This window comes from Hemitrygon akajei, chromosome 9 (assembly GCF_048418815.1).
Source record: "Hemitrygon akajei chromosome 9, sHemAka1.3, whole genome shotgun sequence".
Taxonomy (NCBI): Eukaryota; Metazoa; Chordata; class Chondrichthyes; order Myliobatiformes; family Dasyatidae; genus Hemitrygon; species Hemitrygon akajei.
The window spans coordinates 178,316,201-178,340,308 of record NC_133132.1 but is presented as its reverse complement, the minus strand read 5'-3'; the positions used below and the strand labels follow the sequence as shown (position 1 = coordinate 178,340,308).

At 44.3% G+C, this 24,108-nt stretch overlaps 1 protein-coding gene across 5 annotated transcripts in view; it reads left to right on the top strand.

The window, feature by feature from the left end:
- The first annotated feature begins 6,800 nt into the window (after positions 1 to 6,800).
- fbxl4 (F-box and leucine-rich repeat protein 4) overlaps positions 6,801 to 24,108 on the top strand; it is a 273,096-nt gene continuing 255,788 nt past the window's right edge. For all 5 annotated transcript variants that reach the window (XR_012100352.1, XR_012100351.1, XM_073057528.1 and 2 more), the window contains exon 1: positions 6,801 to 6,931. The gene's annotated coding sequence lies outside the window, so the exon portion shown is untranslated. The remainder of the gene's footprint in view (positions 6,932 to 24,108) is intronic.

The following is a 24,108-nucleotide window of genomic DNA, read 5'->3' as shown; positions in this document are numbered from 1 at the left end:
AGAAGATTATTTATGTCCTCTTTAGTGAAGACAGAACCAAAGTAGTTATTCAATTGGTCTGCCATGTCTTTGTTCCCTATGATCAATTCACCTGTTTCTGACTCTAAAGGACCTACATTTGTCTTGACCAATCTTTTTCTTTTCACGTATCTATAAAAGTTTTTACAGTCAGTTTTTATGTTCCCTGCCAGCTTTGTCTCATAATCTTTTTTCCCTTTCCTTTGAAGCCCTTTGTCCTCCTCTGCTGGTCTTTGAATTTCTCCCAGTGCTCAGGTGTGCTGCTTTTTTTTGCTAATTTATATGTTTCTTCTTTGGACTTGATACTATCCCTAATTTCCCTTGTTAGCCACGGGTGCACTACCTTCCCTGGTTTATTCTTTTGCCAAACTGGGATGAACAATTGTTGTAGTTCATCCATGCGATCTTTAAATGCTTGCCATTGCATGTCCACCGTCAACCCTTTAAGTATCATTTGCCAGTCTATCTTAGTTAATTCACATCTCATACCTTCAAAGTTACCCTTCTTTAAGATCAGAACCTTTGTTTCTAAATTAACTATGTCACTCTCCATCTTAATGAAAAATTCCACCATATTATAGTCACTCTTACCCAAGGGGCCTCGCACGACAAGATTGCTAACTAACCCTTCCTCATTGCTCAATACCCAATCTAGAATGGCCTGCTCTCTAGTTGGTTCCTCGACATGTTGGTTCAGAAAACCATCCCGCATACATTCCAAAAAATCCTCTTCCTCAGCACCCTTACCAATTTGGTTCACCCAATCTATATGTAGATTGAAGTCACCCATTATAACTACTGTTCCTTTATTGTACGCATTTCTAATTTCCTGATTAATGCCATCCCCAACCTCACTACTACTGTTAGGTGGCCTGTACACAACTCCCACCAGTGTTTTCTGCCCCTTAGTGTTATGCAGCTCTACCCATATCGATTCTGCATCCTCCAGGCTAATGTCCTTCCTTTCTATTGCGTTAAATCTCCTCTCTAACCAGCAATGCTACCCCACCTCCTTTTCTTTCCTGTCTATCCCTCCTGAATATTGAATATTGATAGGATTGGGCCGAGCCAGCATGGATTTACCAAGGGCAAATCATGCTTGACTAATCTATTGGAGTTTTTCGAGGATTTAATCAGGAAGTTAGACAAGGTAGATCCAGTGGATGTAGTGTACCTCGATTTTCAGAAGGCATTTGATAAGGTCCCACATAGGAGATTGGTGGGTAAAATCAGAGCTCAAGGCATTGGGGGGAAGATATTGACATGGATAGAAAACTGGTTGGCAGATAGAAAGCAAAGGGTAGCGGTGAATGGGTGTTTCTCGGAATGGCAGGTGGTGACTAGTGGGGTGCCACAGGGCTCGGTATTGGGACCACAGCTGTTTACGATATACGTCAACGATTTAGATGAAGGCATTGAGAATAACATCAGCAAGTTTGCTGATGATACTAAGCTGGGTGGCAGTGTGACATGTGATGAGGATGTTAGGAGAATTCAGGGTGACTTGGATAGGCTGGGTGAGTGGGCAGATACTTGGCAGATGATGTTTAATGTGAATAAGTGTGAGGTTATCCACTTTGGAGTAAGAACAGGAAGGCAGATTTTTATCTGAATGGTGTAAAGTTAGGTAAGGGAGAAATACAAAGAGATCTAGGAGTCCTTGTTCATCAGTCACTGAAGGTGAATGAGCAAGTGCAGCAGGCAGTGAAGAAGGCTAATGGAATGTTGGCCTTTATTACAAAGGGAATTGAGTACAAGAGCAAGGAAATCCTCTTGCATTTGTACAGCGCCCTGGTGAGACCACACCTGGAGTACTGTGTACAGTTTTGGTCTCCAGGGTTAAGGAAGGACATCCTGGCTATAGAGGAAGTGCAGCGTAGATTCACCAGGTTAATTCCTGGGATGTCAGGACTATCTTACGCAGAGAGGTTAGAGAGACTGGGCTTGTACACGCTGGAATTAAGGAGATTGAGAGGGGATCTGATTGCAACATATAAGATTATTAAGGGGATTGGACAAGATAGAGGCAGGAAATATGTTCCAGATGCTGGGAGAGTCCAGTACCAGAGGGCATGGTTTGAGAATAAGGGGTAGGTCATTCAGGACAGAGTTAAGGAAAAACTTCTTCTTCCAGAGAGTTGTGGGGGTCTGGAATGCACTGCCTTGGAAGGCAGTGGAGGCCAATTCTCTGGATGCTTTCAAGAAGGAGCTAGATAGGTATCTTATGGATAGGGGAATCAAGGGATATGGGGACAGGACAGGAACCGGGTATTGATAGTAGATGATCAGCCATGATCTCAGAATGGCGGTGCAGGCTCGAAGGGCTGAATGGTCTACTTCTGCACCTATTGTCTATTGTCTATCCCTGGATGTTGAGCTCCCATCCTTGGTCACCCTGGAGCCATGTCTCTGTGATCCCAACTATATCATATTCTTTAATTACTATCTGCACATTCAATTCATCCACCTTGTTATGAATGCTCCTCGCAATGACACACAATGCCTTCAGGCTTGTTTTTACAACACTCTTAGCCCTTATACAATTATGTTGAAAAGTGGCTTTTTTTGCTTTTTGCCCTGGATTTGCCTGCCTGCCACTTTTACTTTTCATCTTACTACTTTTTGCTTCTACCCTCATTTTATACCACTCTGTCTCTCTGCACTTGTTCCCATCCCCCTGCCACATTAATTTAAAGCCTCCTGAACAGCAGTAGCAAACACTCCCCCTAGGACATTGGTTCCAGTCCAGCCCAGGTGCAGACAGTCCTGTTTATACCAGTCCCACCTCCCCCAGAACTGGTTCCAATGCCCCAGAAATTTGAATCCCTCCCCCTTGCACCATTTTTCAAGCCACGTATTCATCTGAAATATCCTCCTATTTCTACTCTGACTAGCACGTGGCACTGTTAGGAATCCAGAGATTATTACCTTTGTGGTCCTACTTTTTAGTTTATCTCCTAACTCCCTAAATTCACCTTGTAGGACCTCATCCCGTTTTTTACCTATATCGTTGGTACCTATGTGCACCACGACCACTGGCTGTTCACCCTCCCATTCCAGAATGTCCTGCAGCCACTCAGAGACATCCTTGACCCTTGCACCAGGGAGGCAACATACCATCCTGGAGTCTCTTTTGCGGCCGCAGAAACTCCTATCTATTCCCCTTACAATCGAATCCCCTATCACTATAGCTCTCCCACTCCTTTTCCTTCCCTCCTGTGCCGCAGAGCCATCCATGGTGCAATGAACTCGGCTGCTGCTGCCTTCCCCTGATGAGACATCTCCCCCAACAGTATCCAAAACAGTATATCTGTTTAGGAGGGAGATGACCTCAGGGGACTCCTGCACTACCTGCCTACTGCTACGCTGTCTAGTGGCCACCCCTTCCTTTTCTGCCTGTGTAGCCTTTACCTGCGGTGTGGCCAACTCACTGAACGTGCTACTCACGACTTTCTCAGCATCGCGGATGCTCCAGTATGAATCCAATCGCAGCTCCAGATGCTCAATGCTGTCTGCCAGAAGCTGCAGTTGGACACACTTCCTGCATACATAGTTGTCAGGGACACTGGAAGTATCCCTGATTTCCCACATGCTGCAGGATGAACAAACCATGGGGCCGATCTCAGCTGCCATGACCTACCCAATACTTGCCTCAACTTTTGAAACTTTCTCCTTTGAAAGGAACTTACCTGGCCTTACCTCACTTGGAGTGAAGCTCGTCCTCAGCCTCTTGAGTCAAAGCCTCAAATCTCTACTCCTTCACTGGCCCACTCACTCACTGGCCGCTTTCCACAGGCCGCTCCGCCTGAGGTAACCCTCTATTTATTTGTTTGAGCTTTTCAAACTGCTTGGTCACCTGACCTCGATTGCCCAATCAGCTGCTTTCTGCTGAGTCTGAGCTATTCAGATCTTGATTGTCTAATCAACGGCTTTCTGCTGAGCTATTCAAATCTTGATTGACTTGATTGCACAGTCCAACTGCCAAAACTGCCAGAATCTCTCGAGTCAAAGCCTCAAATCTCCACTCCTTCACTGGCCCACTCACTCAATGGCCACTCTCCAAATGGCCGCTTTGGAGAGAAGGAGGCTGAGAGGAGACATGATAGAGGTGTACAAGATATTAAGAGGAACAGACAGAGTGGGGAGCCAGCGCCTCTTCCCCAGGGCACCACTGCTCAGTACAAGAGGACATGGCTTTAAGGTAAGGGGAGGGAAGTTCAAGGGGGATATTAGAGGAAGGTTTTTCACTCAGAGAGTGATTGGTGCGTGAAATGCACTGCGTGGGTCAGTGGTTGAGGCAGATACACTAGTGAAGTTTAAGAGACTACTAGACAGGTATATGGAGGAATTTAAGGTGGGGGGTTATATGGGAGGCAGGGTTTGAAGGTCAGCACAACATTGTGGGCTGAAGGGCCTGTAACATGCTGTACTATTCTATGTTCTATGCTCTATGTTTATATTCTGTCTGGGTATCCTCCAACCTGATGCCATGAATATTGATTTTTCATTCTGGTAAAAAAAATATTTTCCTCCCCCTCTCTTAATCTCTTCCCAACTTTGTCTTCTTACCTTTTCTCTCCTGCCGATCACCACACGCTGGGTCCCCTCCTCCTTCCCTTTTCCCTATGGCCACTCTCCTCCCCTACCAGATTCCATCTTCTCCTGCCTGTTACCTTTCCCACCCTCCTGGCTTCAGCTGACATCTTCTTGCTGTCTTCCTTTCCTTCCTCCACCTTTTTATTCTGGCATTTCCCCCTTTTTTTTCAGCGCTGAAGAAGGGTTTCGGCTGAAATGTTGATTGTTCCATAGATGCTGCCAGTCCTGCAGAGTTCCATCAGCATTTTGCTCTTGATTTTCTCCTGTTTGTGATAATAAACCTACTTCTGATTCTGACTTCTGAAAAGTCCATTAATCCATGGACCTGAACTTGTAATTTTCTCGGATTGAGCGGATAGTGAGGTCAGCTGAGAAGATCATCGGGGTCTCTCTTCCTGCCATCATGGACATTTACACTACACACTGCATCCGCAAAGGGAACAGCATTATGAAGGACCCCATGCACCCCTCATACAATCTCTTCTCCCTCCTGCCGTCTGGGAAAAGGCTCCGAAGCATTCAGGCTCTCATGACCAGACTCCGTAACAGTTTCTTCCCCAAAGCTATCAGACTCCTCAATACCCAGAGCCTGGACTGACACCTTGCCCTATTGTCCTGTTTATTATTTATTGTAATGCCTGCACTGTTTTTGTACACTTTACACAGTCTTGTGTAGGTCTGTAGTCTACTGTAGCTTACTCTGTGTTTTTTTACGTAGTTCAGTCTAGTTTTCGTACTGTGTCATGTAACACCATGGTCCTGAAAAACGTTGTCTCATTTTTACTATGTACTGTACCAGCAGTTATGGTCGAAATGACAATAAAAGTGACTTGACTTGACTTTTTGTTTGTACTACTTATTTATTTTGTAATTCATATTAATTTTATATATTTGCAGCATTTTGTTGCTGCAGAACAAGAAATTTCAGGACAGACAAATCAATGATAATAAAACTGATGGTGAGCATGAGTGTGAGTGTGTCACTGTGAATGTGTGTGAGAATAAGTGAGTGTGTGTGAGTGAGAAGGTATGTGTGGCTATGTATATGGGTGAGTGTGTCACTGTGAATGGGTGTGAGAATAAACAAGTCTGAGTGCGAATGTGTGTGTGACTATGCATATGGGTGAGTGTGTCAATGTGAATGTGTGTGAGTGTGAGTGACAGGCTGTCAGGTGGTCATTGCATCCACCTACCATCAAATACCATCTATAAATTTGCTGACGATACAGCCATTGTTGGTAGAAACTCAGGTGGTGATAAGAGGGCATACAGGAGTGAGATATGCCAACTAGTGGAATGGTGCCGCAGCAACAACCTGGCACTCAACCTCAGTAAGACGAAAGAGCTGATTGTGGACTTCAGGAAGCATAAGATGAAGGAGTACATACCAATCCTCACAGAGGGATCAGAAGTTGAGAGAGTGAGTAGTTTCAAGTTCCTGGGTGTCAAGATCTCTGAGGATCTACCCTGGATCCAACATATTGGTGTAGTTATAAAGAAGGCAAGACAGTGGCTATGCTTTATGAGGAGTTTGAAGAGATTTGTCGTGTCAACAAATACACTAAAAACTTCTATAGTTGTACAGTGGAGAACATTCTGACAGACTGCATCACGGTCTGGTATGGAGGGGTTACTGCACAGGATCGAAAGAAGCTGCTGAGGGTTGTAACTTTAGTCAGCTCCATCTTGGGTACTAGCCAACAAAGTACCCAGGACATCTTTAGGGAACAGTGTCTCAGAATGGCAGCGTCCATTATTAAGGACCCCCAGCACCCCCGGCATGCCCTTTTCTCACTGTTACCATCAGGTAGGAGGTACAGAAGCCTGAAGGCACACACTCAGTGATTCAGGAACAGCTTCTTTCCCTCTGCTATCAGATTCCTAAATGGACATTGAAGCTTTGAGCACTACCTCACTTTTATTAATATACAGTATTTCTGTCTTTGCATGTTTTTTCTATCTATTCAATATATGATTTACTTGTTTATTGATTATTATTATGTTTTACTTTATTTATTATTATTTTTTCTCTCTGCTAGATTATGTATTGCATTGAACAGCTGCTGCAAAGTTAACAAATTTCAGTCACATGCCGGTGATAATAAACCTGATTCTGCCCAGCTTGCTCGATCGGGACTACAGCTCCCGACACCCTTTGCTTTGAGAGCCTACCGGAAGTAGGGCCTGTTTACTTCCTGGAGGGAGCGGGGAGGGGGTCGGAGCTGCGATGGGATTGTTCGTGAGATAGCTTCGCTGAATAACCGGCTCCATTGGCACCACGGGAAGAGTCGCGGTGTCTCCCGGCTCTCAGCAGCAGGTACTGACGTTGGTCGGCAAACGGGAGTGGTGTATGTTTAAATCCGGATCAAGCACGCCCCCTCCCTCGGGTGCAGTCAGGTCTCTCACTAAACCCCCCGCCCCCACCTCTTGGTGCTGACAAGTTATCGCCGCCTCCGCTGCCATGTGTGTTGGGGTGGGAGATGCTTGTGGCCCGGGTCTCTTACATAAGTTGTGTTCAAGAATCACCGGGTTCCATTTTTAGATGCTTGGCAAACTGCCAGCTCGGGGTGGTTGGAAATATCAGGCTATGTGCTTGTTGCACCCATTTCAAGGACCGATCTCTCTCACGCACCCAGTGTCAAAGGAAAAGTCATAAGTAAATAGTAAGAAGTTGGCTGTAAATATCCCACCATTTTCTGCACATTCATGTGCCTCTCTAAGTCTCTTAAACACTTCTATCATATCTGCCTCCACCACCGTCCCGGAACTAACTACTCTACCATGTGGAACTTGTCAAAGCCTTGTACACGAAAACATTGTCCACTGCCAAGTTCTAGTCGTTCCTCTTCCTCACTTTTGACATACGATTCTTTTGTATTGATGTAATTTCAGTGTACTTTCCACTTTAAAGATAAAAATTAGCTTTATCTATTGTATCCACGCTCCATGGTTAAGTCTTGTGACCATGCATTTATGCACGTAAGAAATGAGTTTTCCTTTGAACACCTACCCAGAATCAGCCTCTCAATATGGTATATCCAACAGTAAGTGCAGTTGTTCAAATTTCCTCACTGGTCTACTAGTCTGAATGATCAGGTTACATATTTTATAAGCTCAGGTCAGCTTTCATTGTAGGAACTGAGAGTGATAAATACTCTGATGAAATATCCAGTCAGCTCACAAGTGATATTGGACATTCCTCTGAAACTTACCAGAGACCCAGTTCATGCACTTCCCAGAGGTCACCAGAACTCAGTGTAGAATTCAGTGCATGTGGGAGAGCTGGATGCATAGAAAATAGCCCACAGTGTTGTGCTGAGCCAGCTTAAAAGCAAATCAAAAACACCCAAACACTAATCCCTACTACCTATACCATGTCCATATTACTCCATCTTCCTCACATCTATGAGCCTATTCAAACGTCTCGTAAAAGCCTCAATGTATTTACTTATACCACTATACCAAACAGTGCACACTAGCTATCCGTGATTCTCTGAGTTTAAAAAAAAACATCCCTCATATTCAACTTGAACCTACTCCCTCTCACCTTCAATGCATGCCATCTGGGATTAGACATTTCGACTGGGAAACAGCTAGTCTCTGTCCACGCTATATGTGCCTCTCATTACCTTGTAAACCTCTCTCAGAGCTCCCCTGGGCTCTAGTACTCCAGAGAAAATAACCCAAGTTTATCCAGCCTCTAGTGATAGCATGTGCCCTCTAAACCAGGCAGCATCCTGGTAAACCTCTTCTGCACCCTCTTCAAATGTCAATGTGCTTCCTATAGTGGGGTGACCAGAACTGTGCATGATACTCTAGGTGTCACCTGCCCAGAGCTTTATAAAGTTGCATCATAACCTCCTGATTTCAGAACTCAGCGCCTCGACTAATAAAAGCAAACATTCCATAAGTCTTAACCATCTTATCGACCTGTGCAGCCAATTTCAAAGAGCTATGAACTTGGATCCCAAGATTTCTCTGCCTACCAACACTTAAGGACCTTTCCCTTAATAGAGTATTGCCTCCTTGCATTTGCCTGCTACAGTGGAACACTTTACATTTACCTGGGTTGAACTTCATCTGCCTTTTCTCAGCCCTTTTCTGATCTATGTTGTTCTGTATTCTTTGCCAGTCTTCTACACTATTCACAACTCCCAACCGAGTTATCCACAAATTTACTAATCCACCTATCTACCTTTTCATCCAGGTGATTTATATACTTTACAAACAGCAGAGGTCCTAGCATGTATCCCTGCAGATCTCCACAAGTTATAGACCTCTGGCTCAAATAAATCCTTTCAACCACTATCTTCTCTGCACAATATAGTACTGAATCCAAACAGCCATTTTGCCTCGGACCCCAGGTATCTTTTGGATTAACCTCCCATGAGGGACGTTGTCAAACGCCTTACTAAAATCCAAGTAGACAATATCCACTGCCCTACCCCCATCAATCTCTCTTGTCACACTGTCACAAAGTTCAATTAAGTTGGTAAGACACAACCTGCCGCACGCAGTCATGCTGGTTCTCCCTAATTAGGCCGTGGGTTAATTTCCCTATAGTTGATTTGAAACTCACCAGTCTATAGTTCCCAGGATTTTCCCTTGTTCCCTTCTTAAACAGAGGTACAACATTAGCCAGTCCTCTGGGACCTCACCTGTGGCTCGACAGACATGAAGCTGTTGGTCAAGGGCCCAGCAATCCCGTCTCTCGCTTCCTTCAATAACCTGGGAATTTATCCACCTTAGTACTCATTAGGAGGCCCAGTACTTCCTCCTCCTTGACTCTAAACTCTTTAACATATTTATAAAAGAGCAAATCTGCAGATGTTGGAAATTCAAGCAACATACTCAAAATAGAACATAGAATAGTACAGAACATTACAGGCCCTTCGGCCCACAATGTTGTGCCGACCCTCAAACCCTGCCTCCCATATAATCCCCCACCTTAAATTCCTCCATATACCTGTCTAGTAGTCTCTTAAACTTCACTAGTGTATCTGCCTCCACCACTGACTCAGGCAGTGCATTCCACGCACCAACCACCCTCTGAGTGAAAGATATTCCTCTAATATCCCCCTTGAACTTCCCTCCCCTTACCTTAAAGCCATGTCCTCTTGTACTGAGCAGTGGTGCCCTGGGGAAGAGGCACTGGCTGTCCACTCTGTCTCTTCCTCTTTATATCTTGTACACCTCTATCATGTCTCCTCTTATCCTCCTTCTCTCCAAAGAGTAAAGCCCTAGCTCCCTTAATCTCTGATCATAATCCATACTCTCTAAACCAGGCAGCATCCTGGTAAATCCCCTCTGTACCCTTTCCAATGCTTCCACATCCTTCCTATACTGAGGTGACCAGAACTGGACACAGTACTCCAAGTGTAGCCTAACTAGTGTTTTATAGAGCTGCATCATTACATCGTGTGTCTTAAACTCTATCCCTCGACTTACGAAAGCCAACACCACATAAGCTTTCTTAACGACCCTATCTACCTGTGAGGCAACTTTCAGGGATCTGTGGACATGTACCCCCAGATCCCTCTGATCCTCCACACTACCAAGTATCCTGCCATTTACTTTGTACTCTGCCTTGGAGTTTGTCCTTCCAAAGTGTACCACCTCACACTTCTCCGGGTTGAACTCCATCTGCCACTTCTCAGCCCACTTCTGCATCCTATCAATGTCTCTGCAATCTTCGACAATCCTCTACACTATCTACAACATCACCATCCTCTGTGTCGTCTGCAAACTTGCCAACTCACCCTTCTACCCCCACATCCAGGTCGTTAATAAAAATCACAAAAAGTAGAGGTCCCAGAACAGATCCTTGTGGGGCACCACTAGTCACAACCTTTCAATCTGAATGTACTCCCTCCACCATGACCCTCTGCCTTCTGCAGGCAAGCCAATTCTGAATCCACTTGGCCAAACTTCCCTGGATCCCATGCCTTCTGACTTTCTGAATAAGCCTACCGTGTGGAACCTTGTCAAATGCCTTCCTAAAATCCATGTAGATCACATCCACTGCACTACCCTCATCTATATGCTTGGTCACCTCAAAGAACTCTATTAGGCTTGTTAGGCACGATCTGCCCTTCACAAAGCCATGCTGACTGTCCCTGATCAGACCATGATTCTCTAAATGCCTATAGATCCTATCTCTAAGAATCTTTTCCAACAGCTTTCCCACCACAGACGTAAGACTGGAGGAACTCAGAAACCAGGCAGCATCTACAGAAAAGAGTATAGTTGATGTTTCAGGCCCAGACCCTTCATCAGGACTGAAGAAAAAAAAGATGAGGAATCAGAGTTAGAAGGTTTGGGGAGGGACATAATGACTGTTCATATGACAAGCTGTTTAATCCTGGAATGATTTTTGTGAACCTCCTTTGAACCCTCATCAGTTTCAGTATATCCTTACTGAAGGGGACCAAAGTTGCTCTCACTATTCCAAGTGAGGTCTCACCAGTGCTTTATAAAGTCTTAACATTACATACACCATATCCTTACTTTTATATTCTAATCCTCTTGAAATGAATGCTAACACCATTTCTGCCTTCCTCGCCACTGACTCAAATTAACCTTTAGAGAATCCTGCACAAGGACTCCCAAGTCCGTTTGCGACTCTTTTTTTTGTATTTTCTCTCCATTTAGAAAATAGCTTTTCATTTCTTCTACCAGTGCAAAACTATACACCTCCTGATACTGTATTCCATCTAAAACTTCTTTGCCCATTACATCCTTCTGTAGCCTTTCTACTTCATCAAAAATATCTACTCCTCCACCTATCTTTGTATTGTCTGCAAACTTTGCAACAAAACCATCAATTCCATCATCCAGATTATTAACATCCTACTTACCAAGGACTTTTCATGGCCCCTCCTGGCTTTCCTAATTTAGTTTTTTTCTGGCTTCTTTATACTCCTCGTGCTTTGATCCTGACTACGAAGCATTACATACTTTTTCTTCTTGACTCAGTTCATCACCTCTGTGGACATTCAAGTTTCTCTTTCCAATCCCATCCTTCCTTCTAATAGGAAATGATCTTTCCTGTACTCTGTGCATGTATGATGTGGACTTGCCAGAGAAAAAGTGTTCCCAATTAATGCTTCTTAGTTCCTGCCTAATGCTCTTGTAATTTGCCCTAGTCCAATTTAAAACTCTCCCGCAAGGACCATGCCTATCCTTATTTACACTTATCCTAAGAATTGAGGAGTTGTGGCCATTGCATCCTTTCTGTTCACCCACTGAAAGGTCAGTCACGTGGCCAGGCTCATTACAGAATGCCAGGTCCAGTATGGCCCCTCCTCTCGGGACAGTCCACATTGATTTAAGAAACCTTCCAGGATGCACTTAACAAATTCTGTCCCATCTAAACTCCTTACACTAAAAAGGTTCTAATTTATATCAGGTAAGTTGAAATCTCTCATGACAACAACCCTATTGTTCTAACGCATTTCCTTAATCTGATTACATATCTGTTTCTCAGTGTCCTGGTAGCTATGAGAGGTCTAGAGTGCAATTTTATCAGTGTGATTCCTATTCCTGAGTTCTACCCAAATGGACTTGGTGTCTGAATCCTCCATTATGACTCCCCTGAGTGCAGCAGTTATATTGTCTCTGATTAGTACTGCATATGACCCACCTTTTATCTCCTCCTCTATCTTTTCTAACTTTGAAAACCTGGTACATTAATCACCCATAGACAACACGAGTGAATCTGCAGATGCTATCCTACTTGTAATTTCCTCAAAGAATTTCAACAAGTTTGTCAGGCAAGATTTTCCGTGAAGGAAACCATGCTAACTTTGTCCTGTCTTGTCCTGTGTCACCAAGTATCCATAACCTCATTCTTAACAATTGACTCCAAAATCTTTCCAACCACTGAGAGTAAGAATAATCGTGAGAGTAAGCAGTCAGCACGGACTAGAAGGGCCAAGGTGGCCTGTTTTTGTGCTGTAATTGTTATATGGTTGTTATAAGTCAAGCTAACTGGTCTCTAGTTTCCTTACTGCTGTCTTAGACCATAAGACGTAGGAGCAGAATTAGGCCATTCAGTCTTCCTCCTTTCTGAAAGGGAGGAGTGACATTTGCAATGTTCCAGTTCTCTGGTAACATGCCAGAGTCCAATGATTTTTGAAAGATCATTACTAATGCCTCCAGAATCTCTACAGCTACCTCTTTCAGAAACCTGTGGTGCTGCTCATCTGGTCTAGGTGACTATGCACTCTGATGTCTTTCAGCTTTTTGAGCACTTTCTCTCCTGTAATATTAACTGCATTCATTTCTCATCCTTCACACCCTTCAACATCTGGCACACTGTTAGTGTCTTCATAGTGAAGACACTCTGGGGCCATAAGTGACTGTCAGGAGAGGGAAGGGAGGGCATAAAGGTTGTGGAGAGCACCCCTGTAGCTGTCCCTCTTAACAATAAGTACTCCATTTTGAGTGCTGTTGGGGGGTGACCTACCTGGGGGAAGCAACAGTGGCCATGCTTTGGGCACTGAGTCTGGCCCTGTGGCTCAGAAGGGTAGGGAACAGAAGAGGAGGGCAGTGGTAATATGGGGTGCTGTAATTAGGTGGACAGACAGATGATTCTGTGGACTCAAGTAAGAAACAAGGATGTTAGTTTGCCTCGCAGGTGCCAAGGTTCGTGATGTTTCTGAGCGCATCCCCAACATCCTGAAATGGGAGGGTGAGCAGCCAGAGGTCACAGTACCAACACATGGTAGAAAAAGGGTGGAGTTCCTGAAAGCAGAATACAGGGAGTTATGAAGGAAGCTGAGGGATTGCTGCCTGTGCCACGTGATAGTGAGTATAGGAATAGAATGAGGTGGAGCATAACTGAGTGGCTGAAGGATTGGAGCAGGGGGCAGGGATTCAGATTTTTGGATCATAGGTTTTAAAGGTACACAATATACATCCTGAAATGCTTTTTCTTCATAACCATCCATGAAAACAGAGGAGTGCCCCCAAAGAATGAATGACAGTTAAATGTTAGAACCCCGAAGTCCCCTCCTACCTGCGCGTAAGCAGTAGCAAAGCAACAATCCCCTCTTCCCCCACCGGCAAAAAAAAGCATCAGCACCTGCCACTGGGCACTCAATCGTGAGCAAAGACACAGACTTACAGTACCCCAAAGACTACTTGTTCACCCAGAATTTGACATACCACAGGCTCTTTCTCTCCCTAATAAGGGAGAAAGAGGTGTCTCTGTTTCACAGCGAGAGGGGAGACATAACAAACAACTTGCTGGTTTATGATGTTAAAAAGTCCGCTGTGTCGCTTTTTCCGAGATCTGTGCCCAAAGATCTCCCGTCTCCAATGGCACACCGATCTCCTGCAAAGGCACCAACCTCTGATTTCCCCCCCCCCCCCCCCCGTCTCCAGAGCCACAAAATCTTTGTCTTCCAAAGGCTAGTGAAGCTCTTAGGCTGAGTCCTTGGCATGCTGAAAAGCGGCCATTGGTAAAACCCTGAGAGTGGGTCCCATTCCCGCAAAGAACTGTAGAACAGTTTTGGGCCCCATATCTCAGAGAGGATGTGTAGTCATTGGAGAGAGTCCATTTCATTTCATTTTTAATTTTTTTATTGATTTAAAAAAATATAAGGACAAATACAAATCAGAAGTTATATCAAATACATATTTCAATAAAAGTAGAAACAAAGAAATATACACTGTCAAAATCATGTATAGTATTGAACTAATATAACCATATAACAATTTCAGCACGGAAACAAGCCATCTCGGCCCTTCTAGTCCATGCTGAACGCTTACTCTCACCTAATCCCACTGACCCGCACTCAGCCCATAACCCTCCATTCCTTTCCTGTCCATATACCTATCCAATTTTGCTTTAAATGACAATACCGAACCTGCCTCTACCACTTCTACTGGAAGCTTGTTCCACACAGCTACCACTCTCTGAGTAAAGAAATTCCCCCTCATGTTACTCTTAAACTTTTGCCCCCTAAGTCTCAACTCATGTCCTCTTGTTTGATTCTCCCCTACTCTCAATGGAAAAAGCCTATCCATGTCAACTCTAATCTACCCCCCTCATAATTTTAAATACCTCTATTAAGATCCCCTTCTACGCTCCAGAGAATAAAGACCTAACTTGTTCAATCTTTCCCTGTAACTTAGGTGCTGAAACCCAGGTAACATTCTAGTAAATCTTCTCTGTACTTTCTCTATTTTGTTGACATCTTTCCTATAATTCGGTGACCAGAACTGTACACAATACTCCAAATTCGGCCTTACCAATGCCTTGTACAATTTTAACATTACATCCCAACTCCTATACTCAATGCTCTGATTTATAAAGGCCAACATACCAAAAGCTTTCTTCACCACCCTATCCACATGAGATTCCACCTTCAGGGAACTATGCACCATTATTCCTAGATCACTCTGTTCTACTGCATTCTTCAATGCCCTACCATTTACCATGTATGCCCTATTTGTATGTATATAAATATATAAAAGGAACCACAACTTCTCTTAACAATTCATGAAAAAAACTCAGAATTTCTATTATTGAGAAGAAAAAACCCCCCACTAAACTAAACTAAAACAAAAAAAAAGACTGGGCCTTCCATTTGAGGATATAATTACAAAAAAAGGCAAAATCCTTCCAGTCAGATCTGAAACATCATGGGGAAAAGGAAAAAAGATTACCTAAAAAAGTAAAAAAAATAAAAGAAAATAAAATTTAAATCATATGAAAATATTGAATGAAAGGTTGCCAGGTTTGCTCAAATTCAATAGATGTATCAAACGTCCGACTTCTAATTTTCTCCAAGCTTAAACACAACATATTGGAGGAGAGCCAAAAATAAACGAGTGGATTACGATCTTGAGATAGCCCAGAGGAGGTTCATGAGGATGATTCTGGGATTGAAGGAATTAACATATGAGGAGCGTTTGTTAGCTTTGGGCCTGTAGTCACTGGAATTTAGAAGAACGCATGAGGATCTCATTGAAACCTACTGAATGTTGAAAGGACTAGATAGGGTGGATGTGGAGAGGATGTTTTCTATGGTGGAGGTATCCAGAACCAGAGGGTCCAGCCTCAGAATTCAGAGGTCACCCTTTAGAACAGAGGTAAGGAGGACTTTTTTTTATCCTGAGAGCAGTAAATCTGTTGATTGCTCTGCCACAGATTGCGGTGGAGGCTATGTCCATGGGTATACTCACGGCAGAAGTTGATCATCTCGTGATTGGTCTCAGCAACAAAGTATATGGTGAGAAGGCAGGTAAATGGGGTTGAGTGGTATCCAGGATCAGCCATGATGGAATTTGTGGAGCAGACTCAATGGGCTGAATGGCCTAATTCTCTTCCTGTGTCTTATGGACTTCCCTTGTCAACCACTGTTGTGCTATTTTGCCATTTGAATATTTCTTAGTTTTTGGAATACATCTGTCCTGCACCTTCCTGATTTTTTTCCAGAAGCTCGTGTCATTTCTGCTCTGCTGACATCCCTGCCAGCAGATCCTTTCAATTTACTTTGGCCAACTCCACTCTCATAGCAGTGTAATTTCCTTTTCTCCATTGAAATACTGCTATGTCAGACTTTACTTTCTCCCTATTAAATTTCAAGTTGAACTCAATCATATTGTGATCACTGGCTCCTAAGGATTCTTACACTTAAGGATACCTTACACTCCCTAATCAGCCCTGGATCTTATAGAACAGTATAGCTGATCCCCTAGTAAGATTAACAACAAACTGCTCTAAAGCCAACTCGTAGGCATTCAACAAACTCACTCTCCTGAGATCTATTACCAACCTGATTTTCCCAATCGACCGGCATGTTAAAATCTCCCATGACCATCATAACATTTTTCCTTTTCACACACGCCTTTTCTATTTCCCATTGTAATCTGTGGTCCACATCCCAGCTACTGTTGGGATGCCGGTATATAACTGCCATCAGGGTCCTTTTACATTCGTAGTTTCCTAACTCAACCCACAAAAATTCAATATCTTTCATTCTTCTGTCATCTTTTTAGTGTTTTAATGCCATTTTTTACCAGCAGAGCCACGCCACCTCCTCTGCTCAGCTTCCTATCCCTCCGATACAACGTAACCTTTGACATTCATCTCCCAACTACTACTATCCTTCTGCCATGTTTCAGTGATGACCACAACATCATTCCTGACCATATGTAATAATGCAACAAGATCATCCACTTTATTTCTGATACTCCATGCATTGAGATATTACACTTTGAGTATTTTTTTGCTACCCTTTTCAATTCTGCATCCCTAATGCACTGATACTCACCCTGCTGGCTGCAATTTTGTCCTATCATCCGTCTCTGCTCTTACTGACACTGTTTGACAGCATGCTATCTTTGCTTTTATACCATCCATCCTATCCTGAGTCTCTTCATTTTGGTTCCTACCCCACTGCCAAATTAGTTTAAAACCTCACCAACAGCTTTAACAAACCTGCCCACGAGAAGTAAACACAAAGTACACTGCAGATGCTGTGGTCAGATAAACTTGTACAAACAAGCTGGATGAACTCAGCAGGCCGGGCAGCATCCATTGAAAGGAGCAGTCAACGTTTTGGGCTGAGACCCTTCGTCAGAACTGAAGGAGGGGGCAGGGGTCCTATAAAGAAGGTGGGGGGAGGGTGGAAAACCAATCAGAGGAAAGATCAAGGGGTGGGGGAGGGGAAGCAGGGAGGGGATAGGCAGGAGAGGTGAAGAAGGAATCTAAGGGGAAAGCACTATGGGTAGTAGAAGAAGGCAGAGTCATGAGAGAGGTGATAGGCAGCTAAAAGAGGAGGCAGAGTGAAAGTGGGATGGAGGAAGGGAGAGGAAGGGAATTACCGGAAGTTGGAGAATTCGATGTTAATACCAAGGGGCTGGAGACTACCCAGACGGTATATGAGTTGTTGCTCCTGCAGCTGGAGTTTGGCCTCATTATGGCAGTAGAGGAGGCCATGTATGGATATATCCGAATGGGAATGTGAAGCAGAGTTGAAGTGATTGGCAACCGGGCGATCCTGTTTGTTGTGGCATTATGAACATCGAATTCTCCAACTTCTGGTAATTCCCTCCCTTTCCCTTCCGCCATCCCACTTTCACTCTGCCTCCTCTTCTAGCTGCCTATCACCTCTCTCATCATTCTGCCTTCTTCTACTACCCATAGTGCTTTCCCCTTAGATTCCTTCTTCACCTCTCCTGCCTAACCCCTCCCCCACCCCTTGATCTTTCCTCTGATTGGTTTTTCACCCTCCCCCCCACCTTCTTTATAGGGCCCCTGCCCCTTCCTTCTTTAGTCCTGATGAAGGATCTCGGTACGAAACGTTGACTGCTCCTTTCAACAGATGCTGCTCGACCTGCTGAGTTCATCCAGCTTGTTTGTACGTGTTTATCTGCCCACGAGAATATTGGTCCCCTTGGGTTCAGGTGCAACCTGTTCCTTTTGCACAAGTCGTACCTCCACCAGAAGGGATCCCAATTTTCAACGAACCTGAAGCCCTGCCCCCTGCACCAGCTTCTTATCCACGGACTTATTTGCCGGATCATCCTATTTCTACCCTCATTGGCAAGTGGCTCAGGCAGCAATCCAGAAATTACTACCCAGGAGGTCCTGCTTTTCAGCTTTTTACCTAGATATCTCAATTCTCTTTACAGACCCTCTTTGCTTTTCCTTCCAATGTCATTGGAACATGAAAACTGGCAGCTCTCCCTGCCGCTCCAAAATGTTGTGGATGTGATCTGAGTTGTCCGTGACCTTGGTACCTGGGAGGCAACATACCATTGACTCTCCAGTTAACGTCCTCAGAATCTCCTGTTTGTTCCCCTGACTATTGAGTTCCCTCTTAGTACCGTTTCCCTCTTCTCCCTCCTTCCCTACTGCACCGCAGACCCATGCTCAGTGCCAGTAAACCTGTTACATGGCATTCCCTTGGGAAGTCATCCCCTACAACAATATCCAAAGCGGTATACTTACTATTGAGGGGAACGGCCACAGGGGTGCTGTGCGCTAACTGCGTATTCGGATTTCCAGTTTTTCTTACGGTCACCCAACTACTCACCTCCTGCAACTTCGGGGTGAGTACTTCCCTGTAACTCTGATTATCTCCTCACTCTCCCGTACAAGCTGAAGGTCATCCAGCTGCTGCTCCAGATTCTTAAAACGGTCTTCAAGGAGCTACAGCTGGATGCACTGTATGCAGATGTAGTTCTCCGGGAGACTCTGAGTCTCCAAGGTCTACGATATCTGACCTGAAGAACACAAAGCAACTACTTAGTACACTTGGTATAGTAAGAGCAAAATAAATAAATCTTAACAGAGGCTTACCCAGAGCCAACACCTCTTCCAAGTGGAAGCCTCCTTTGAGCCAAACCCTGACACTCCTACTCTCACCACTTTTCTGTTCCCAACAGTGGCCCTTCTGTACTTTTATTTAATTCACTGTGCTCTGTTCCCACCCATAATTGGGCCTGCAGAATGTCCAAAAGCCCATGAAGCTCTCCTTTTAAACAAGCGTTGCCGACCTGTGAAAAACCTCGTCGCTGTGCTCTGCTCCCGCCGATGATTGGGCCCCCGGAATTTACTATTGACCTTGTATTCTTATGGCTGTGTTCTTTACAATTCTCCCCACTTTCTCATTGCTCTGTTCTTTACCATTGTCCCTACATTATTACCGTTGTGTTCTTTACCATACCCCACATTGTCAAAGCACTTTTCTTTACCACTATCCCCGCATTGTCACAGCTCTCACTTTTACTGATATTTTCGACCATAACTGCTGGTACAGTACATAGTAAAAATGAGACGACGTTTTTCAGGACCATGGTGTTACATGACACAGTACAAACACTAGACTGAACTACATAAAAAAACAACAGAGAAAACTACACTAGACTACAGACCTACACAGGACTGCATAAAGTGCACAAAAACAGTGCAGGCATTACAATAAATAATAAACAGGACAATAGGGCAAGGTGTCTGTCCAGGCTCTGGGTATTGAGGAGTTTGATAGCTTGGGGGAAGAAACTGTTACATAGTCTGGTCGTGAGAGCCCGAATGCTTTGGAACCTTTTCCCAGACAGGAGGAGGGAGAAAAGATTGTATGAGGGGTGCATGGGGTCCTTCATAATGCTGTTTCCTTTGCGGATGCAGCGTGTAGTGTAAATGTCCGTGATGGTGGGAAGAGAGACCCCGATGATCTTCTCAGCTGACCTCACTATCCGCTACAGGGTCTTGCGATCCGAGATGGTGCAATTTCCGAAACAGGCAGTGATACAGCTGCTCAGGATGCTCTCAATACAACCCCTGTAGAATGTGATGAGGATGGGGATAGGGAGGTGGACTGTCCTCAGCCTTTGCAGAAAGTAGAGATGCTGCTGGGCTTTCTTTGCTATGGAGCTGGTGTTGAGGGACCAGGTGAGATTCTCCGCTGGGTGAACACCAATAAATTTTTTGTGCTCTTAATGATCTCTACTGAGGAGCTGTCGATGTTCAGCGGGGAGTGGTCACTCTGTGCCCTCCTGAAGTCAACAACCATCTCTTTTGTTTTGTTCACATTAAGAGACAAGTTGTTGGCTCTGCACCAGTCCGTTAGCTGCTGCACCTTCTCTCTGTAAGCTGGCTTGTTGTTCTTGCTGATGAGACCCACCATGGTTGTGTCATCGGCGAACTTGATGATGTGGTTCGAGCTGTGTGTTGCAGCACAGTCGTGGGTCAGTAGAGTGAACAGCAGTGGACTGAGCACACAGCCCTGGGGGGCCCGCATGCTCAGTGTGAGGGTGTTGGAGATGCTGCTCCCGATCCGTACTGACTGAGGTCTCCCAGTCAGGAAGTCTAGGATCCAGTTGCAGAGGGAGGTGTTCAGGTCCAGTAGGCTCAGCTTTCCAATTAGTTTCTGAGGGATGATTGTGTTGAATGCTGAACTGAAGTCTATGAACAGCATCCGAACGTATGTCTTTTTTGTCGTGGAGGGTGGTGGCAATGGCATCATCTGTTGAGTGGTTGGGACGGTACCATTGTCCCTGTGTTCTCACGGCTGCATTCTATATCCTTATCCCTACATTCTCACGGGACTGTTCTTTACCCTTATCCCCACATTCTCACAGCTCTGTTCTTCACCCTTATCTTGCAGCTCTGTTGTTTACCTTTGTCCCTGTATACTATTGGCTCTTTTCTTTACCATCGTCCCTGCATTCTCAAGAGCCTGTTCTTTATGATTCTCTCTGCATTCTCACAGCTCTGATCTTTGCCATTATCCCTGCAGTCTCTCAGCTCTATACAGTCCCATTGTCCTGGCATTCTCGTGGCTCTGTTCTTTGGGGGTCAATGGTATGAGCATGGATATATAGCTAACAGGCAGGCAGTGGAGAGTGGGAATATAGGGTGCCTTCTCTGATTGGCCACCGGTGACTGGAGGTGTTCTTTAAGGTTTGATGTTGGGCCAGCTTCTTTTTACATTGTATGTCAGTGATTTGGATGAAGGAATTGATGGCTTTGTGGCCAAGTTTGCAGATGATACAAAGATTGGTGGAGTGTCAGACAGTGTTGATGAAACAGGGTGTTTGCAGAAGGACTTAGGTTGGCAGAATGGGCAAAGAATTGGCAGTTGGAATATAGTGTAAGAAGGTGCATGGTTGTGCACTTTGGTAGATGGAATAAAGTTGTGGACTATTTTCTAAACAGTGAGAAAATTCAAAATTCAGAGGTGCAAAGGGATTTGGGAGTTCTTGTGCAGTGTTCCCTAAAGGTTAACTTGCTGATTAAGCCAGTGGTAAGGAAGGGAAATGCAATGTTAGCATTCATATATAACATATAACAATCACAGCACGGAAACAGGCCATTCCGGCCCTCCTAGTCCGTGCCGAACTCTTAATCTCACCTAGTCCCACCTACCCGCACTCAGCCCATAACCCTCCACTCCTTTCCTATCCATATACCTATCCAAATTTACCTTAAATGACACAACTGAACTGGCCTCTACTACTTCTACAGGAAGCTCATTCCACACAGCTATCACTCTCTGAGTAAAGAAATACCCCCTCGTGTTTCCCTTAAACTTTTGCCCCCTAACTCTCAAATCATGTCCTCTCGTTTGAATCTCCCCTACTCTCAATGGAAACAGCCTATTCACGTCAACTCTATCTATCCCTCTCAACATTTTAAATACCTCGATCAAATCCCCCCTCAACCTTCTACGCTCCAATGAATAGAGACCTAACTTGTTCAACCTTTCTCTGTAACTTAAGTGCTGAAACCCAGGTAACATCCTAGTAAATCGTCTCTGCACTCTCTCTAATTTATTGATATCTTTCCTATAATTCGGTGACCAGAACTGTACACAATATTCCAAATTTGGCCTTACCAATGCCTTGTACAATTTTAACATTACATCCCAACTTCTGTACTCAATGCTCTGATTTATAAAGGCCAGCGTTCCAAAAGCCTTCTTCACCACCCTATCTACATGAGACTCCACCTTCAGGGAACTATGCACTGTTATTCCTAGATCTCTCTGTTCCACTGCATTCCTCAATGCCCTACCATTTACCCTGTATGTTCTATTTGGATTATTCCTGCCAAAATGTAGAACCTCACACTTCTCAACATTAAACTCCATCTGCCAACGTTCAGCCCATTCTTCTAACCGGCATAAATCTCCCTGCAAGCTTTGAAAACCCACCTCATTATCCACAACACCTCCTACCTTAGTATCATCAGCATACTTACTAATCCAATTTACCACCCCATCATCCAGATCATTTATGTATATTACAAACAACATTGGGCCCAAAACAGATCCCTGAGGCACCCCGCTAGTCACCGGCCTCCATCCCGATAAACAATTATCCACCACTACTCTCTGGCATCTCCCATCTAGCCACTGTTGAATCCATTTTATTACTCCAGCATTAATACCTAACGACTGAACCTTCTTAACTAACCTTCCATGTGGAACTTTGTCAAAGGCCTTGCTGAAGTCCATATAGACTACATCCACTGCCTTACCCTCGTCAACATTCCTCGTAACTACTTCAAAAAATTCAATAAGGTTTGTCAAACATGACCTTCCACGCACAAATCCATGCTGGCTACTCCTAATCAGATCCTGTCTATCCAGATAATTATAAATACTATCTCTAAGAATACTTTCCATTAATTTACCCACCACTGATGTCAAACTGACAGGTCTATAATTGCCAGGCTTACTTCTAGAACCCTTTTTAAACAATGGAACCACATGAGCAATACGCCAATCCTCCGGCACAATCCCTGTTTCTAATGACATCTGAAAGATCTCCGTCAGAGCTCCTGCTATCTCTACACAAACTTCCCTCAAGGTCCTGGGGAATATCCGGTCAGGACCCGGAGATTTATCCACTTTTAAATTTCTTAAAAGCGCCAGTACTTCCACCTCTTTAATTGTCATAGGTTCCATAACTTCCTTACTTGTTTCCCACACCTTACACCATTCAATATCCTTCTCCTTAGTGAATACCGAAGAGAAGAAATCGTTCAAAATCTCTCCCATCTCCCTCGGCTCCACACATAGCTGACCACCCTGATTCTCTAAGGGACCAATTTTATCCCTCACTATCCTCTTGCTTTTAATATAACTGTAGAAGCCTTTCGGATTTACTTCCACCTTATTTGCCAAACCAAACTCGTAACTTCTTTTAGCTTTTCTAATCTCTTTCTTAAGTTTCCTTTTACATTCTTTATATTCCTCGAGCAATTCCTTTACTCCATGCTGCCTATATCTATTGTAGACATCCCTCTTTTTTCGAACCAAGTTTCTAATATCCCTTGAAAACCATGGCGCTTTCAAACCTTTAACCTTTCCTTTCAACCGAACAGGAACATAAAGATTCTGTACCCTCATAATTTCACCCTTAAATGACCTCCATTTCTCTATTACATCCTTCCCATAAAACAACTTGACCCTTTCCACTCTCTCTAAATCCCTGCGCATCTCCTCAAAGTTAGCCTTTCTCCAATCAAAAATCTCAACTCTAGGTCCAGTCCTGTCCTTCTCCATAATTATATTGAAGCTAATGCTATTGTGATCACTGGACCCGAAGTGCTCCCCAACACATACATCTGTCAGCTGACCTATCGCATTCCCTAACAGGAGATCCAACACTGCCCCATCTCTAGTCGGTACTTCTATGTATTGTTGCAAATTGTTGTTCATTCCAAGAGGACAAGAATATAAATGGAAGGACGTAATGCTGAGGCTTTTAAGGCACAGGTGAGGCCTCACAGAGTATTGTGAGCAGTTTTGGGCCCCTAATCTAAGAAAAGATGTTCTGGCAGAGGAAAGGGTCCAGAGGACGTTGATGAGAATGATCCCAGGAATGAAAGATCTTAAGGCACAAACTAACGGAGATGGGAGTAGACTCTCACATGGTGGATTGGATAGTGGACTACTTGACAGATAGACCTCAGTATGTGCGGTTGGGAGACTGTAGGTCTGACACGGTGGTCAGCAGCACAGGAGCGCC